Source organism: Ursus americanus, chromosome X (assembly GCF_024610735.1).
Source record: "Ursus americanus isolate L20-20 chromosome X, mUrsAme1.1.p, whole genome shotgun sequence".
Lineage (NCBI taxonomy): Eukaryota > Metazoa > Chordata > Mammalia > Carnivora > Ursidae > Ursus > Ursus americanus.
This window is the reverse complement of record NC_142164.1, coordinates 92,471,931-92,490,477: the sequence shown is the minus strand read 5'-3', so window position 1 is coordinate 92,490,477 and position 18,547 is coordinate 92,471,931. Positions and strand designations below refer to the sequence as shown.

Genomic DNA, 18,547 nt, shown 5'->3' with positions numbered 1-18,547 from the left:
CTCCTGGCCTCATGGAGCTTCCATTGTAATGGAGGAGACAAAAACTGTTAAATAATACTATGTCACAAACTAACAAGGAAATTATATGAGTGTAATGAGGTAGAAAGTAAGGGATACCTACATGTATCAGACAGATAAAACATTTCTGAGGATGTGATATTTGAGCAGATGGTGATTATGAGAATTTAATGAGAAAATACTTATAAAGTTCTTAGAACAGTCCTTGTGTCGGCCTGTTGCAATAACTGAATAAATGTTCTAGAATTGGCGTTAGTTTTAAAATCAGTATTTTAGATCTCCAGGATGATCCCAGTGGCTACTATAGATCCAGGGGCTCTCTTGAGAGTGATTAGATCCACCCAGCGGTGAGGGGAAGAAGGGACAGGGGCAGGACAGTTGTCATAAGGTTAAGGATTGTTTTGGAGAATCTCCAAATCATTTATATTGTGTTTCAGTATTGATGTTTATTTTTATGTTTGAAAATGTATCTGATCTGGGAATTCACACAGGGAACAAATTGATGAAGAGGTGCCAGAATGTTGTAATCCCTTATCTTGCACAATAGGTTGAGGAGAAGGGAACATTATCTTGAAGGAGCTTATAATTATGAGAATGAAGTCTTGCCACTTACTCTTGCTTTGTAAGTTCACTGTCTGGTACTTTACCTAGACCTTGCAAAGAATGAAAGTTATGGCTTTGGAGATTAATTTCATAGAAATCCTAAGGATGCCAAAGACAGCTTACTATTTTCGTATAAATAACTCCAAACATGGCATGTTTACTTTTGTAAAATCAAGAGTTAATTTCACCTGCATGTTTTAGGTGACCTGAAGGTTAACCTGAGTTAGTAGTGCCTCATTGTTAAAATAGCAAACGCAAACTGAAGGTTCAAAATTAGGAATATGGTGTGTCAGAACTCTTGGGTACTCCATACACTTTTTTAAATCACATAAATATTTAACACATATCTATTATACTCAAAACTGATTATATCTTCCCTTGTTAGTACCCACATTTAATTTGAATAACGTTAGAGCAAAGGAAAAAATTCAGCTGCTTTATAAGAGAGTTAACATGAGTAATTGAAAATTAAAATTTAAGCCAAATGAAAGAAACCTAAATTCCTTATCTCCCAAATAGATATGGTGGTGCTTCCCCCCCGCTTCCACAGCAGTGCTGCTCATGACTGGAAACCAGAATCACCTGGGAAGGTTTTTGTTTTGTTTTGTTTTTTAAAGATTTTATTTGTTTGAGAGAGCGATAGAGAAAGAGAAAGAGTGTGCGCGAAAGAAAGAGCAGGGGGAACTGCGGAGGGAGAAGCAGACTCCCCACTGAGCAGGGAGCCTGACACGGGGTTTGATCTGGGACTCCTGGATTATGAACTGAGCTGAAGGCAGATGCTTCACTGAGCCACCGAGGCGCCCCTCAGATGGCAATTTTTCAAAACTATGCATTGCCTCAGTCTAACCCAGAGACTATGAGGGCCACTGCAAATTTAGAAAGCTCCCCATGTGATTCTAATGGGAAGTCAAAGTTGAGAACCCTCACTCTGGAATCCCAGATCTCAATCTTGACCCCACATATGACTCACCCTGGGGGCTTGTTAACACATATTCCGAGCCCCACCGCCAGAGTTCCTGATTTAGTAAGTCTTGGGTGGGGCGTGCACATTTGCGTGTCTAACAGGTTCCCATTTGAGGCTGAGGTTGCTAGTCCAGACAGACATTGAGCTGGTGTGAAAGGCAGAACTTCAGATCTCATTCTGGATCTGAGGAACCAACATCTCTATGTTTAAAATATCCCCAGGTGATTCGTGTGGAGTAAAGTTCAGGAAGCACTGGACCTAAAAAGACTGAATAAGGAAAATGCTATCAGAGAGATTCAAGAGTGGAACACTTAAATATTTGGCAAGAAATAACATTAACACTAGAAAATGGTATTGCTGTGAGAATCTTTAAATACCCATCTTTCTTTTAGAGTAGTTTTGCTTTATTTGCTAATACATTATCTAACTTAATCTGTTTAAGAGATCTACGTTGGGAAGTATAATTCTGAATTTATAGCAGAGGAAATTGAAGTACTACTATTTCTCTTTTTGACCCTCAACCAGCTATCTTGTGAAAGAACCTAGATTTGAGATTAAATCTCATCTCTATCACACAACTTTTCTTCCCTTTAACTTTTCAAATCCTAGGATTTTATTGTTAAAACATGGTCAGTTTACTAAGAAAATTGAATACAATTATTTCTAAGCTTTGATGTGTCATGTGGTTTATAATCTATTACGTGAATAAAAAGATCTCGATGTTTTAAGGCAAGTTGGACCACGTGTTATGTTCTGAATGAGAGGCTGATTAGCAATGTACAGGAAGAATAGTACCAAACAGGCTGGGTGGTACATGAGGGTAAACTAACATCAGGACTGCTCATTAGCTGGCACACAGTGGTATATCCTTGCCAGGGAAATATCTGCCAAAGAAACATTTCTTTTCTGGTTGGGAACCAGCCACTGTCCTAGGTCCTCACACCAGTGCCTCACCTGTCTCAAACACTCCTTTTGAACCTTGGACCCACTCAAGACTTAGTAATTTTTTTAAAAAAAGATTTTATTTCTTTATTAGAGAGAGAAAGAGAGAGAGCGCACAGGAGCGGGGGGAGGGGTAGAAGTTGAGGGAGAAGCTGACTCCCCGCTGAGCAGGGAGCCTGAAGGGGCTCCATCCCAGGACCCTTAGATAATGACCTGAGCTGAAGGCAGACACCTAACTGACTGAGCCACCCAGGCGCCCAAGAATTAGCCATTAAAGGCTAATGCCTGTGTTAGCCAGAGTTCAAAGGATTCTGTATTTAATTTCTTTTGGGTCAGTCTCACATAATCGATAGTGACTGTTGGCTACGAATACTGGAAGCACTCACCGGCCCTGGGCTATTTGTGGCGAGTGCCCATAGACATTTCCCCTCTCAGAGCCAGTGTTGTGGCTGGACCGAGACCCTTGTGTTTGTTACTGTGATTGCAAGATGCACGCTAGCAACAACCATCAAGGAACTTTGGAAAAAAACAAAAACAAAAACGTTTATTACATGTTTTTAAGGGTATAAGGCACGCTCGGGGCCACACAGTGAGGTTGCCAGTAGAAAGAAAGTGTGCAAGCCTGGGGTTGAGGGTGGGACACCTAGGGTTTCAGGGGTTCACTCTTTATTAGTGAATTTAAAATATAAGAGCAGAAATTAAAGTGAGGGCAGGGAAAAGCAAGCAGTCAGATGGTCAGTTACCGAGGTCAACCAGAGATCTCTAAACGGGTGGGGTGGCCTGGCTCTTTACCTAGTTGTGTAGCTGGCAGTTTATTTCAGATGGATGTCTTTGAAGCGGATGCCTCTGCAATCAAAAGCCTAATGTCAGGCACTTACATTACAGTCAGAAAAAAGAATTGTCAGGTGCTTATGCTACATATTTATATGTACCTCCCTTTTAGATCGTAGCATTCATCAAAATTCAAAGATAAATATTTTAATATCACCCTTTTACCATATGAAACATGATTTTTGTATCTAAAACACACAGTTAATACAGTTCTAATTCCATCAGGAGAAGTGGCCCCACACATTGGAGATTGGCTGATATTTAGAAGCTTCCGTGTCGTTAGCAGCAAAGCTGCCACTGAGGTGTCTGCTCTTGAATTTCTTGGCACACAAACTTCTGGGTCATGCCTGATTTAGTTGCTCACTCTAAAGCAATACAGATTTGTAGTTCTCCTAATCGTGAGCAAGATGCGGTTTTGCAAAATTCTCGATCTTTTCTGAAAAGTAACTAGTCATAGTCATCTTTTGTTTTGCTGGTTTTAAGGTACAAGGTTCTGTAGGTTTTCTGACATTAAAACAAGTAAAATAAGGACATGGAATATGTAGGCAAATTAATGCATTAATAGGAAGTTTAGATGATAAATTGTCATTTCTACCTTCTTCATTGATATGTGTTAGTTATTCCATTCTAAATTTAGAGATAAAGCCTCTGGTCTTAATAACAAATATACTGAACATTTCACTACGGAGGAAATGTATTTCAAAATGTGCAGATCTTTTGTTTAAAACTGAGAATGTGCAGCTCTTAATTAAATCTCTTTCTACATATAGTCATATTTTATCAACCTTGTTATGGATTCATAAACATTTTTGATGCATGATAAAACTTGTTATTTACTTCTATTAAAATAATAGGGCATTGACAATCAGGTAAATTGAAATTATGTTATTTTTTAAAGCATTCAGTACAATAAGAAGGAAATGTGGAATAATGAAAGGTGATTCTAATTATTGTTTTACTCAGTGCATAATTTGATATTTGTATAGTGTGCACCTGGCAACGTTGGTTCTGTTTCTAGTATTTCTTAGCATGCCCCTTCCACACACCTTACTATTTTTGAAGGGGTGGGAACCCGCATCACATACAGGAGATTAAAGGAGAATGAATAAGACCCAGAGTCAAACACGTAGAGCATTAATGCATTCAGGTTGGTAATGTGACCTTAGTAACTCTAATGTAAATTAGTATCTGCTTTGTATGTGCCTTTCTGGGATATTTGGATATTTAAAATAAGCCTGTAAATATATATTTAAATGGACATTTAAATATTTAACATAAGTCCATAAAGTGAGTCAAGAACCAAGGGACACTACCAGATAGCTAGAAGCAACTTTGGAGGTATTCAATACTCCCCTTATGTATTAAGAAGACCAGTTATTTAGGAAATGTTCATCGTTCCGAGTCTCCATTCTCAGCACAAACCTGCTGCCTGTTAACAATGAGCCATCTAGAATTTTAGTGTCACGGCTGCTGAAATGCAGGCAATGGGAAATCTCAAGAATATTGCAATAATCATCTAATAGATCATAACTGAAGACAATGTCGGGATACTGCCCTGAAACATTATCTGTTATGTTTTGGGGGGCTGGGTTATACATCACACTGTGTATTTGTCCACCTTTCTTGTTGTTGTATGTATGGATAGAATATGCAGTGAGGGGGGAGTAGAGTTCATAAGGGGCCATGCTTTGTTCTGATACAATCATCTTTTCCTTATTCCTTGACCTAGCCCTGTGGAAGGCTCTTTGTAATGGCACCTTCATTCTATGAAGAACATTATTTTCATGGTAGACTGTAGCACAGTCTAAATTATAAAGTAGAATGTTTATTTGTATTTAACCAAGACATAGGATACCAATGTATTATAATAAACTCAACAGAAAAATTTCATAATTATGATTTGTTCATCATTCACTTATAGCAAAGTGGTGGTACTTAAAATGTGTATAGAAATTTCAAAAGCCCAGAAACGTCCAATATAATATTTGCCATTATTTAATGGCAATATTTAAGTCATAGTGCTTTTTTTTTTTTTAAAGATTTTATTTATTTATTTGGCAGAGAGAGGCAGCGAGAGAGGGAACACAAGCAGGGGGAGTGGGAGAGGGAGAAGCAGGCTTCCCGCTGAGCAGGGAGCCCGATGCGGGGCTCGATGCCAGAATGCTGGGATCATGACCTGAGCTGAAGGCAGATGCTTAACGACTCAGCCACCCAGGCGCCCCTAAGTCATAGTGCTTTTAACACAGGTTGCAGAAAGAAAAGTTAACCACAGTCCTTTTTCCTTCTCTTTACCCACAGTGATGGTTGGAGAGTCTCTGCCCTGTTAAGAGACTTTTCATTTTAGAGGAAATTCCAATGTCTTGCCCTTTGTGTCTCCCTTACTGGTTATGAGCCCCTGACTGATTGCTGGTCTTCACAGAGCTCCTAGAAGTTGGATCCCCATGCAGTTGGTTGCCACCTTGGGACCTATTGGTAGGGTCCTCTCCGTCTCTCTTTCCTCGGACCCTGTCTGGCTACTCAGCCCTTCACCTATTTGTAAATATGAATTGATTAATCAAGAAAATACCTTACCAGGATTATAATATTTGACTGCTATTACAATATTTGATTGCTTTATGCATAGAAAATCAGGCATTTAAATAACAAAAAGGAAAGCATGCTTACTATAACAATTCAAAACAATGCAAAAGTTGAAAATACCACTAATAGTTAGCTTCTCCGCTTTAATCCCACATACATGATCACATATTGTATTAAAAATGCAGTATCTTTTCATATATTACCTTTAGTTATACAGGTATATGCAACCCTCCATGTGTATGTATGGGTAAATATGTGTACATTGATAGAGACATAGATAAAAGTTGTTTTTAAGATAATATTGTGCCTAATTAGTCTGTGGGTTTTTTCCTGCATATGTCACACAACAGAATGAAGTGGTAAGGTAGTCTGGGGCTTGTGGGCTAGCTCTACCATCATTGATGTACAGCTTCTGAAGTCTGCTGCTGTTATCTCTAGACTAATGGAATAGAATGCAGGCAGTACAGGCCAGACATTTTAAGGATGTGAACTAGAACATGAACCCATCACCTTTGCCAGTATGTCCTGTGGGCTCGCCTAGGTGCAAGTGTGTGTACCTGCATGGCTGTGTGTCCTGTTCACCCTTGGGAGGGGGATTCTGTTTCTGTAAACAAGAGGATAGATCCTGGGCAATAGCAGACTCCAACCCAAGTAGGAACAGCTCTTTTTACAGTACTTCCAGTATTTTATTAAATTTTACAACATATAAATCTTTTTTGGTGTTCTAATTGCATTTCATACAGTCGAGCCTTTTGGGCAACTGCAGATTTGGCCTTCTCCACCGGAAGTTCTGCAAGACCCAAAAGGCCCTGACACTGGTGCCCAGTTTCCACCAGTAGGTTTGGTAGTTGTTTCAGTAAGAACTGTGTGGAAGGTGACATGACTCTACATGCTAGCCCCATCTTTCGGAAATTTTCCTTTTGATGCTCAGATATGTTTACCCTTTTGTATTTGTATTGAATCCTTGGATTTGTTTTTATTTTATTCTATTTTATTTTATTTTTTAAAGATTTATTTATTTGAGAGAGACAGGGGGAGAGAGCCGGTGTGGGGGGCAGAGGGAAGGAGAGAGAGAGAGAATCTCCAGCAGACTCCCCGCTGAGCACGGAGACTGTCACGCTTGATCCCAGGACCCTGACAACATGACCTGAGCTGAAATCAAGAGTCGGCCGTTTAACCTACTGAGCCACCCAGGTGCCCCCTTGATTTGACTTTAAACATATCCTGACTTCCATGTTTGTCGGTTCTGCATTTTAAATCCCTGCAAACAAGTATATTGGTATTATTGCCGTATTATTAGTTAAGAAGAGGTTTGTTCACATACTTTGTGGTATGGCATATTGGGTTTTTCTCTGTTGACTACTAAAGGTTGCTTCCTTCTGTCATTGCTGATTATAATCTTGATTTGGAGATAATGTGGGGAGGTGTTTGTGCTAACATTCCCAATTTCTTTTTTTTTTTTTTTTTTTTAAGATTTTTATTTATTTATTCGACAGAGATAGAGACAGCCAGCAAGAGAGGGAACACAAGCAGGGGGAGTGGGAGAGGAAGAAGCAGGCTCATAGCGGAAGAGCCTGACGTGGGGCTCGATCCCATAACGCCGGGATCACGCCCTGAGCCGAAGGCAGATGCTTAACCGCTGTGCCACCCAGGAGCCCCTAACATTCCCAATTTCTAAACGCCAGTATCGATTCCACGTTTACAAAGAAACTTCCAATCCCTTCTAAATTTGTACTTAGTGCAAATGATATTTCCATGGTGAGAATTTTCAGTTACCATGGTAGTATCAATTTGAGGGCATTTGGTTTACAAGTTACTTTTTTGATTAATTGTTTAGAAAGGTTTTTTTTCCTTCATGAAATGACATAGATAAAACTATGTGAAATGAATTTGTGTATCTTAACAAATCATTGTGAACATTCTTTTATCTACCACTCTGTCCAGAAATAGAACATACTGATGCCCCCAGAGATCTCTTGTGTATTTCTTTCCCATCGCAACCTGGTTTAATTTCTGTGGCCATTAATTCTCTATAATTATTGCTTTCTCTAATTTTGAGCATTTCTCATCAGATAGGTGATATTCAAACTCATGCTTTATGTTTACAGAGGGTAATACTAGAAATCAAAATTCATTTACTTCCCTCAAGTTAAAAGAAAGGCAGAACATGGTACAACTAATTGAAAATTTTTTTATTTATAAATTTGAATTCAACTTAAAACTAACAATATTACTAGCATTTCTTCTAATTTGTTGATTAAATGTATTGAACTATCTTATTTTAATATTCTTAATTTTATGTAATTTTACTATTTAAATTTTTTGACTTCTACCTATAGCCTGAACACTTTCAGTATTACAACCAAATAGCAACTGATAAAGTATCTTAATAATAGTGTTTCAGTATTTCAGCAGGCTGCTTAAAGTTTATCAGTTAAATGCTTGGATTTTATTTAAAGACGAATATCATTATAATGAATCTTAGAGGACGCAGTCGTGCCCTTAGTTTCAAAATAAAATTATTGTCCACTTGCATTCAGTTGGTTCCCGCTTGATGAAACCCTAACTTTAAATACCACACCATTGGTCATTAGGTATTCAAATGATACTTATTACAAAAGATGAGTGCTATGTGACATATGCAGTGAATTCATACTAATGAATAAGAGCTGGGCTTCGGGAAAATTGACTAAGACGGACATTTCGCATTTATAGCCAGTAGAATTCTAACATGTGCCTCAAGACTCTGTGTTCTCCAAAGGGCTTCACGGATCTAGGGGCGATATGAAGCTCTTGACTGGTCAGTCAGCCTCTCACTTAGGCAGAGTTGCTTGAATTGACCGACATGTACCTCCTGGGTTGTGAAACACACCAAGAGTTTGTGGTTAGCAGTTTGAACACCTTGCTGTACTAGATGATCATCTCACCTGTTAGATTTTTCTGATTTAGAAACCAAAATAAAAGTGGGTTGATTAGTATGGAGTACATGGAACTGCACTTCCTTGTGCCCCTTCAAGGTAGGATTTGCTGTCCAAACATGTGGAATGCAGCCAGCCGACCATTTCCATTTGTCAGCTCCTGCAGAACCTGTCCCACCTCCACTTGGCCTAAGGTTACACTCCACCAGGCAAGCAGCCTGCGTTCCCTGACTGGCTCAGGCAAGTTTATGGGGGGCAGACATTGTAGCCCTATGCCAGAAGCTCTGGAGGGCAATCCAAAGCTCCCTGCCCAGCTGACCAAGGCCTTATTAGGCCGATATGGCTGTTCTACATCATCCTGTTCTCTACACCTTGCAGCCCATCTTGTTGCTCTTATTCTCCATTCTGCTCCCTCCCTCTTTCTTACATAGGTATTGATTCTAATAAACTTCTTAAACCCCAAACTGTCTTCTTCCAGTAAACCCAACCTATGATAATTTGAGGTTAAATATACTTGTGGTATCCCTGATGAGGGCTGTGAAGTAGTCTTTTCTGTTAGCTCGAGTGGATCTTGAATAAGGATGTCAGTCACTCCGTCCATCCGTCCATCCATCCATCCATCCACCCATGTATGTAGTCACAACTTCCACGTATCTTTTATGTGCTGTATACTGGTCTTTACCCGTAAGGAACTAGATGAAAGAGAGAAGATATGTATGTGTTGGGTGACTGTGCAAATACAAAGATTAGAAATGAAAAGACCAATAAAGAAGCTCTCCCAGACTGATGCTGTGAAGTGGTACAGAGCTACAGTGTGGTAGTAAAGTGGGGAATGGGAAAGAGTGATTTTGATTGACTTGATATTAAGGACATGGTGACTGATGGCAGTGTCTGACATCAACAAACCTTTGAAATGAAAGAAAATTTAAAAGCAGCATATATGAATGTGAATTAGATGCAAATTAAATCAATTTTTGTAGCTTGCTGTAGTTTGTTTTGTGTAACTAAATATTTCTTCACTTTTTAAAAAAGATTTTATTTATTTATTTGAGAGAGAGAAAGAGAGAGAGAGAGCATGAGTTCGGGGGAGGGACAGAGATAAAGTGAGAAGCAGACTGCCCACTGAGCAGGGAGTCCGACGTGGGCCTCGATCCCAGGACCCAGAGATCATGACCTGAGCCAAAGGCAGATGCTTAGCCGAAAGAACCACCCAAGTGCCCCTTCTTTACTTTTATTTGTTAACCAAATATCCTGTATGTTACTAATCTCCCAAATATAGCCTTTGTAGTTGTTAGTAGAACTCCCAAACTTAACAGTAAATTTACTGAAATGGCCACACAAATTTATTATGTTTTATACTTTTTTGGCTTATTTATTTTATACTTTCTTTGATGCCTCCCTTTCCCCTAATCTCATACTCTGTTGTTCTCTTGACAACTGTTTACCTCAGGGTTACTGTATTTTAAGGGTTTTCTTTTCTAATTTCCAAATCCAGCAGCAAATGTTTGCCTTATGATTTTAACAACATATTCCCTAGAACTGTGAGAATCAGTCTCTGAGTGCATTTTGTAGCCAGCACATGGGTGTTTGTAGATAATGGAATCTGATCTTTTCCAGGGTCTCGCTGGACGGAGTGTTTTTCTATTACTATTAGATAAGTCTGCATAAAGAAGCAGCAGTGACAGGAAGTTGAATCCATTTATTCCATGCTAAAATGAAAAAGGTAGTTCAGGATTCTACTTTAGGGTTTGCTGATACCTGTCTTTCATACACTCCAAATGATCTTTATCACAGCCTTACGTAAACGCATGGAGTACTAGTGTGGCCTCTTCAAGCTGAAGAGCAGAAGTTTTATGTGTTTCAAGTACTGCATTTACTAGACCCTCTACATGAGAGTACTTACATTTTACTCTGGTATTTGTTTTTGAGAAAACATATTACCAAGTTACTCCAAATTCAGTAACACTTTAAAGTAAAATTTATTTTTATTAACTATTAGAGCACATACTGAAATCTGTAGGTTCATTTGTTAAAATCTGCGTTAGGCAAATTGCTTTTCAGTGAATGTCTGCCCTGTGCTGCTTTGTAAGAGTCTGTGGCCTGCAAATCGGGAACCATTCTTATAGATTATTGAAACCTCTTGGTAGATTTAGTGTTCTACGTCTGCTATTGATATTGGAAAGGTAACTTTGCATGAATTTCAGTTATCTCTTTTTGGAAAGGAATAAAATAACACACAATTCAAATAAACCTTTTCTCTTTTCCTGTCACTGAACTTACATTCAATGGGGATATTCTGAAAGATGTAATCTAACTTTGGGATATTAATGAGGTAAGAGTGTTTTATGCTGTGCATATCTCCCTCAAGTTATGATGAGGTTATGCCCCAATAAACCCACAATAAATTGAAAATATTGTAAGTTGAAAATGCATTTAATACACCTACTCTGCCAAACATCATAGCTTAGCCTAGCCCACCTTAAATGTGCTTAGAACACTTACATCAGCCTGTAGTTAGGCAAAGTCATCTAACACAACACCTATTTTATTATAAAGTATTGAATATCTCATGTAATTCATTGAATGCTGTACTAAAAGTGGAAAACATAATGGTTCTAGGTATATTGTCCCACATGTCAGTAGCCTGAGAAAGATAGAAATTCAGAATTTGAAGTATGGTTTCTACTGAATGTGTATTGCTTTCTCATCATTCCAAAATCTAAAAATCACAAGTTAAACCATCTAAGTCAGGGACCAACTGTACTTCATACATGGTAATTCCTGGTTAATTTACTTTTCCCTTCCCTTCGGAACCACTTCTCTTTTGCCAGGAGTCCCCAGCTGACTTCACCCTCTGCAACCATATTTTCTCTGAAAGTGATGCCAGACCATCACCTGATTTCCCAAGCCCTTGAAGTCATTTCATCATATCCTAGTTGCTCTCTAATAAGTGTTCTCTTGCTTAGGTGTTAATCTTTAATGTTTAAAATACTAATTTCTAATCAGCAAATATTCTGGATTGTATTGCTCTAACCAATAATAATACATATTTCATGGTGGGATTTTAGGCCTTTGGCCAGATAGGGAAATGATTTTTCACAAGGAATTCTATTAGAGGAAGTGCCATCATGACACAGAGCTGATGGCTTCCAACTCTAACTCTCATCTTAGTCTGTGTTATTGTTTATTAAAAAAATCTCTTCCTTAGAATTTGATTCTATATGTTTCAGTTTATGAATTCTTATTTTTTGTTAGGTTCATTAAAAATACATATGTATCCTGAAATCTTCTAAGAGGGAAAATGAAACTAACCTGTAAAAACTACCTAGTTTGTGTTTTAGCTAGATCATGGTTGTCTTCTAAGTACAGTGCACTCCAGCATTCTAGAAATCATTTAATGATGGGTGCCTGGGTGGCTCAGTCAGTTAAGCATCCGATTCTTGATTTTGGCTCAGGTTGTGATCTCAGGGTTGTGGGATTGAGCCCCGTGATGGGCTTGGCTCTCAGATTCTTTACCTCTGACTTTCCACCCCCTCCCCCGGCCACTTGTGGTGCCCTCTCTCTCTCTCTCAAATAAATAAATAAATCTTTAAAACAAAAAAAAAATAGAAAGAATTTAATGAAAGTAAGCTTTTTGTTTTGTATGAGTTCATGTTATCATGGAGAGGGTTTTAGTGTTTGGTTCCATCAAGTTGCAAATCATGACCCATATATTATATCTAATAGCTATAGCTTTGGCTCTTAATTTTTTTGGAATTAACCGTTAAGTATATAATGATGCAAGCAGCAGAACAGCTAATGATTCACCCAACTTAGAAATAATTTTTCAACTCAGCTTCATGAGGCATTATTGTGTTAATCACATTATAGAGCATGCGGCCATATTTAGCAGTTCTACTTTTGGGGGGGGTGAAGGTAGTGCCCTTTACTGTGTTAAAGTAATTTGTATTTCTTTCTGATTAAAGTATAAATTTTTCCTGAATATTTTTGAAATATAATAAATTTATATACCTTCATGAAAACAAATAGACACATTGTTTATACATTAATGGTATACATATCTATGCATAGATATAAAAGGTGGTAAATGTTGGTGGTACATTTCCTCACAATTCTTCCCTGGAGACCCATCAACTGTGTTAACCACTATATATTTTCCCATAAGAACACTGAAGTAAGAATAAAATGTTTGAAATACTATATTAATCAAAGATAATGATTTAAAATTGTGAGGATAGACCTGAAGAGGGATTTTACGATTTCATGGTTAATATCAGTTATGGGATTATTTACAGATTGGTGGGCAGACTAAAAATGAGATGATTCTTGTAAAAAGAGTTGATATATATTTAAAATATTGCTAAGTGGACATATATTTCTAGACTTGATGAATATCCATGGATCTCTCATGTATCTAAAGAAGAATTACGTGCTTGTACCTTACTTTGCTGTGATACAAATCAGTGGACTACATTCATATGTGAAACACACTTCTGTGGATTTATGCACATTAAGATAAAACCAAAAATATTTTCAAGCTCACAAAATCAGTTAATGGTGTATACTTCCTAGGATTATTAATGTTCATAAATAACAGCACCTTGATGGGCTGCAGATAACATATACTGTGGATTATTGCAATGTTCAGAAGAGCAGTTATAATTTTATTTCTTTGCCCTCCAATCAAAGAAGGTTATTGAAAAGCAAATAAATGAGAATCACATTATCATCAAGAATCTTTTCATTCTGTTTTGATCTAATAAAAATAAATAAATAAAAATTCTGTAACTTTATTAATGAGTAACAAAATGATGTTTGATGTCCTCACCTGTGATAGAGAGATTCTTCTCTCTGGCAACATCATCAAAGACCTCGACTGCTATAAATATACATTCCGGTACCGAATTAAGTTCCATTGATTGGCCTAACTAACATAAAAGTACTAGCTATGGTAAGCATTAACTATTTAAATAAACATATCCACCCTTTTTGTGTGTAAATAAAGTTACATGTGAATTACACAACTTTGTAAAATATTAAGAACTGATAAGTACATCTTAAGATGGATTTCATGATGTATAAATTATATATATTAAATGTTGGTATAAAAAATGAAGGCATCTGATGGATACTATCATAACCAAAAGACCAAACTTAGTATCACTAATGAGGAACACTGACCTGCTGTGCTTCCTGGTGGAATGAAGTGAGAACCGTGCCACAGCACATATGAAGTTTTTCTGGTCAGAAATAAAACATTATCCAGTCTTGTGAAGACAATCAGGATACTTCTGACAACTAGCCTTGACTGTTAAAAGGAGTGTCAGTGCCATGAAGGACCACACAAGACTGGGAAATTGTCCTGATTTAAAGAAAGTAAATTCAGTCAGTGATCTCAGTTTGGACTTTGACTTTACTGGGACTCTTCAGTGTGGACTGTAAACTAGATAATATTCTTGTACTGATGTTAAATTTGATGGTAGTGATGATACAATTATGATGATATAGAATAATGTTCTTAGGGTATGCAGGCTGAATATTTAGGGGTAAATTTAGGGGTACTCATATTATAAGAAAATAAATTTTTAGGGGCACCTGGGTGGCTCAGTTAAGCGTCTGCCTTGGGCTCAGGTCATGATCCCAGGGTCCTGCGATCGAGCCCCGCATCGGGCTCCCTGCTCTGCTGGGAGCCTGCCTTTTCCTCTCCCATTCCCCCTGCTTGTGTTCTCTCTCTCTCTCTGGCTGTCTCTCTCTCTCTGTCAAATAAATAAAAATATTTAAAATGCATACATAAAGAAAGAAATTTTTAATAGAAGAGAGAGAAATGAATGTGGCAAAATAGTAATTGCTAAACCAGGTGAAGGGTACATATGTGTTTATTTTACTAGTCTTTCAATTCCTCTGTGATTTTGGAAATATGTAAAGTAGAATGTTGAGGTAGAGGAAGAAAAATCATTAATGAGAAATTTCTGGTGAACCTGAAAATGACAAAGGATAAAAATAAATTTGCACACCATATTTGACTTTCCATATATTGTGGTATTTACTGATTGATTTATCATACTAAAATATTCATAGTTTTGTATGACAGTCATGTCTAAAATGGTGGGAGGTCTCTGGAGAGCCCCCAGACTGTTCATTATCCTTTCATTTTGCATTGTCACTTAGGGTACAGCAGTACCTTTTGTTTCCATACACAACTGCAGACCTTCCACCTCTGTCAGAATTTTCATGTGTCCAACGGGAGAATTTTTTTGTGTCGATTTTATAAGTGTTGGTTATTGTTTACTTAGGAGAGCATCTGAAATAAAATATTTCTCCCTTACAATCCAGGAGAATATTTGTAGCTTCCAAAAAAGGTTTTTATTTAAACCAGCTTCTAATAAGAACTTACATAATTTAATATTATTAGAACAGCTAGAAGTATTAAAATGCATGCTGTTTAATGAACTAATTGATAAAAAATGTTTATAAGCCCTTACATCCATCACTATTGCAACTTGGTAACTTTGAGCATATGTGCTGCAAGAGAGATCTGGAAGCTACCCATTCTCATGCAGTGGCCAAGAGCATAGCTTTGCTTCAGGTATATTGAACGTGAATTTGGGCTCTCTATTTCCTAATTGTGTGACTTTAAACAATTGTTGAGTTTTTCTGGACCTTGCTCTTGTAACCAAAGTCTGAGAAAGTTAATAATATGTATCCTCAAAGACTGTTGAGAACACTTATGTAGATAAAATAATGCATTTTAGATGCCCAGCACAGTAGCTGCCACAAATAGTTCAAGCCCATTTCTGTAACCACCACCATCTGCCTCATATCAACTCTGTTGCCAGAAATGTCCATCCTGAATTTTGCCCGTTGGAACCCTTCTAAATCACTTGTACCTGAAGATTGCTATTTAAATCTCCAAATGGAACTGAAATCCATAATGTTGTAGTCATTTCACTGTTACTGTACAATGTTATAGTCATTTTACTGTTACTGTAATTTTGAGTGTTTTTAGAGTAAGTTCTCTACCACTAATGGTTCCTGGCTATATGGATTGGTATAGAGAATACATAAAGAATGCCATTATTCTCTGATAAGGTGCCCAATTTTCCCAGAAATATTTTTGTTAAAATGTATAGTATTAATATTATTGGCTACAAGTCCCTTTTCTGTTTTAATATATTTTTAATAATGATATTAATGTATACAGTGTCCATATTCCCATGCTGTGCAAGTTGTATAAATTCTCTATCATGTGCTCCATAGAAGAATGTAGTCAAATGAATTTTGTATCCGTTGGTTATTCTTTACTCTGAGGAGTATCCGAAATCAGTGTTGTCATCTGCAACAAACTAGTTTTATAAGAGGACAAATTACATTATTTGTCCCCATTTCTTTCTCCAAATGAATTTTATTTCAACCTTATTTAGTTCTGTACCATTTTATAATTGTTTCAAGTGGTATAGCTTCTTTAAGCAGTGTCATTTGGTTCATTTGGTTGTTGTCTTGGGGAGGGCTTGTCCACAAGCTGACTTTTAGGTGAAGATTCATGGATATGTGGTTTATTAAGGAAGGACTGCCAGGAAAAAACAAGGTAGAGGAAGCAGAACATGGAATCAGTCATCCCAAATAATATGAAATTTAAGTCGGAGTCCCAGCCTTAGCTTGATCCCATGGGATCCTCTGGAGATGAAGTTACACCAGCAGTTTCTGTCCTATTTGAAGCAGAGAGGCTGGGCTTTTAAACTCCTGCACCACACAGGCATCGGCTGTGGCATTACCCAGGGGAACATAAACTCCTAAGGCAATTGAAGCTTTCAGCAGCTCTAGCAGTCCAACATTGGTTCTTGAATGTTACAGTTACCCCACCATGCCCACCCGGAGGACGAGAGCCCAGCACAAAGAAATTACATCCTAGGGGATAAGGACATAAGGGCAGAGCAGCCCCTGCATTTGCTGGAGTAGTCTTTCCTTTCCTGAAATCCCTGTGAAAGCAGAAAGCATTTTTGGTTGTAAGATAACATTGATTATAGTATCTACGGATAAACTATGTTATTTAATCTGAAAAATATTAGTTAAACAGAGTTGGGCAGTTAATGGAATTTGGAGTGATCACTGCATATAGCATAAATACATAATATGTAGAAGTAATGATTCATGCTATGAAGGAATTTTAAATTTCATTTTAAAAAGGACATCCTATAGAAAAAACAACTATAATATAGAAATACAATTTAATCCTGACTAGGACAATCTGATACATGTGTTTAGAATGATGGGACAGAATGATTAGGGTTGGTCAAACAAGACAATGTTGAATATGTGTAGTTTGCATAATATTTTAATGCACGTCAGCTGGTAAAGAGAAAAACATAATGCATTCCTTATGAGAAAATATGCAGAACTGAAGTGAAAATCAATTCATTTACATATAACATGTTTATTTTAATATCCCCGACAGCTCATTATATTTCAGCTACAAAGTTTTTCTGAGTCTCATCCTATCCTGTATTTTATTTGTGTCAGCTTGGATTATAACACAGATGTTGTCATTTCACCTTTTCAGTGACTGTAAGCTACATAGAAGGGCTAATATGATACATAGCTGATGCAAGAGTAAAATTATCTTGATAATCACTATAATGCAGAAATTAAACCAATAATCCAATATTACAGGGGCGCCTGGGTGGCACAGCGGTTAAGCGTCTGCCTTCGGCTCAGGGTGTGATCCCGGCGTTATGGGATCGAGCCCCACATCAGGCTCTTCCGCTATGAGCCTGCTTCTTCCTCTCCCACTCCCCTGCTGTGTTCCCTCTCTCACTGGCTGTCTCTATCTCTGTCGAATAAATAAGTAAAATCCTTAAAAAAAAAATAATCCAATATTACAGTGGTATAGATATAAAATATAGTACTTCTGTTAAAAGAATAGTTGGGGGCACCTGATGGGCTCCATCCCTAGAGCACATGATTCTTAATCTTGGGGTTGTGAGTTCCAGCCTCATGTTAGTTGTGGCACCTACTTTAAAAAAAAAAAAAAAGTTGGACAAGGACAGAGTTGTCACGTAAATTAGACAGGCCCAATATAATCTTAGAGTGTTTTGTGGCTCTTATTAATAAGAAAGTTCACAATGATTTTATAAAATAATAGTGTGTAGGCTGTGGAAGGGATTAATACTCTAGCGGTTGAGTAACTTTTGTAACATTACTTTCAGTTCTCAGATACATTTAAACGACAGACACAAAATAAAAAAGATCATCTGAAGAAGGCAGATTGTATGTGAAATTTCTGGAGACCTTGTAGTTGAAAGAAACCTTGAGTGTTCTAAATGTTTTCAGTTTGAAGAAGAGAAAGCCTGGAGAAGATGCAGTGACTGTTTTTAAGTGTTTGAAAGAATGTAATGGGGATCAGATCATCGATTTTGTTCTCTGTTGCCCTGAAACAGAATGTCTGAAGTTAGAGCTCTCTATACAAGAAAAGGGTTGTCTCTGAGGCATGAGTGTCACTTGTAGTATCTCCCTAGTAGTGTCAGCTGAGGCTAGATACCGTTGTCAGGGATTCTATAAAAGAAGAAGGTGAATAAATTAACTCTGAGGCTCCTTCAGTTCTAAAATTTCCCGAATCTGTTTGTGAACCTGTGTAATTATAAGCGGTGTTCTAGAACACGCTTGACAATGAAATTAACCATCTCTGGTAAAAACT

The 18,547-nt window shown here is 37.6% G+C and overlaps 1 protein-coding gene across 1 annotated transcript in view; it reads left to right on the top strand.

Annotated features, from left to right (window-relative positions):
- CFAP47 (cilia and flagella associated protein 47) overlaps positions 1–18,547 on the top strand; it is a 484,601-nt gene that overhangs the window by 137,930 nt on the left and 328,124 nt on the right. The gene's annotated exons all lie outside the window — the stretch shown is intronic.